The sequence below is a fragment of the Solanum pennellii genome, chromosome 11 (assembly GCF_001406875.1).
Source record: "Solanum pennellii chromosome 11, SPENNV200".
NCBI classification, from domain to species: Eukaryota; Viridiplantae; Streptophyta; class Magnoliopsida; order Solanales; family Solanaceae; genus Solanum; species Solanum pennellii.
In genome coordinates, this window is record NC_028647.1 from 8,367,627 (window position 1) to 8,369,551 (window position 1,925).

The window sequence follows — 1,925 nt, forward strand, 5'->3', positions numbered from 1 at the left end:
ATCTTAGCCAGTTTTTCCAGAAATAAATCTGCTGCTCAAAACGACTAAACAGGTCGTTACAATTGCAAAAATAGAGAAATAGCTTCTTACACAAAAGAAACATTGGGCAGAAGATTTGAAGAAATATTGATTTTAAACGCATCAAAAAGTGCAAAAATGAAGGTACATATTTGCTTTGTATTTATTATTTTATTGTTAAACAAAAAATGAAAAAAAAAACTTGTTGACTGTCTCTATTTTTTCAAAAATTGCAGGTTGTTGCATCTTCTGAGTTTATTTTTTCAGTGTATGAAGGTGGAATTAGATACATTGTTTGTCTTGAGAGGAAAACTTGTTCATGTGGTAGATTTCAGCATGACGAGATACCTTGTCCACATGCAATAGTCGTCTTGAAGAAGAAGAATATAACAGATGTACACCCCTATTGCTCTGATTATTATAAACACGATGCATTAACAAGTACTTATGCAATTCCAATAGAACCAATGCCAGACAAAAGAGAATGGAAAGCTCCAGACTCTGTTTTGGAAGAAGTTGTCTTGCCACCTAAATACAAAAAGATGCCTGGGAGACCAACAAAAAAGAGAAAGAAAAATGCAAATGAAAAGATAACAACAAAAATGAATTGTTGTGGACGTTGTGGTCAAGAAGGTCATAATAAAAGAACATGTACCTTCTTTCCAAAAGATTCTTGATTTATATTTTTTTAGTTTATTTGATGTGTAATAATGATTTTGGATATTTTAATTTGCTAATAATATGTGAACTTTTTTTATTTGATGTGCTTAACAACATGTGAATGATTTAAGCTACAAAATCTGATTTGATACTAAATATATCAAATTTTGTATGCAGAACAGAAATATCAATTACATAAAATGGAAAACGTATAATGGATCTGATATTAACTAATATAATTAAATTTAAAAAGTTAACAAAAATATAAACTAAACTAAATATATATATATATATAAGTATATTATTCATACTCTTGTACGATACTACTTATGCAGAATACAAATAATTTATATTATTTAATGATATACTAATTTTATTTTTTGATACTAAAATAAGAATTTAGTATACAAGGTCAAAATCGGTTGTGTACAAGTATACCAAAAGACCCCCAGTTTCCTTTTCGGCTGTATACAAGTATACCTACAACCATATATGGTTCTCTATGAAAGACATCTAATCCTTAACTGTAAAACTCATATCTACATCTTCAAAAGACCCCCAGTTTCTTTTTTGGGCATTAAGTGATTAGTCTTCTCTTTGTCACAGTTTTGACAGGGGAAATAAGGGATCATCCAACAAATTTATTAGTTCGAAGTGGCTAGAGTTACTGAAACACAAAATGAACGATCAAGTATGTGTATATTTGTGTACATATATTTGTATGCAGAGTGAGAGAATTCTATTGTGTATGCATGTGTACATCTATTTGTATGACACATAATTACTTAGTTAAAAATTTAATAATTATATTTTAACTAAGTAATTATGTGTCATAATTTAGTAAATAACTTAACAGTTACAAAAATTTAATATAGCATCATCAGCATTTCGACAAGCTAAATTATTAAAACTATAAAATGCTTAGTAATATTGAACCAAAAAAATAAGTTGAAACACAAAATACTCTGTTCCAATAATAGTTCAAAAATAATATAAGCCTAATTAATCAACATCAACAAATGCATCTTCTGCCTGTTTAGAAAACCCGCCATTTGGCTTTGTTGGATCATCGCTATGACTAACATATCCATCCTTGTGTTTGTCCATGCCATACTTCCATAACAGGTTTCCGTATCTGTTGCGCAGATAGTCGTTCTGAAGACCAACGGATGGAGTTTTGATTTCGTCGCTCAAATATTCAGCATAAGCAGCTACGAACATTCCACAATCACTAAATATATATATAT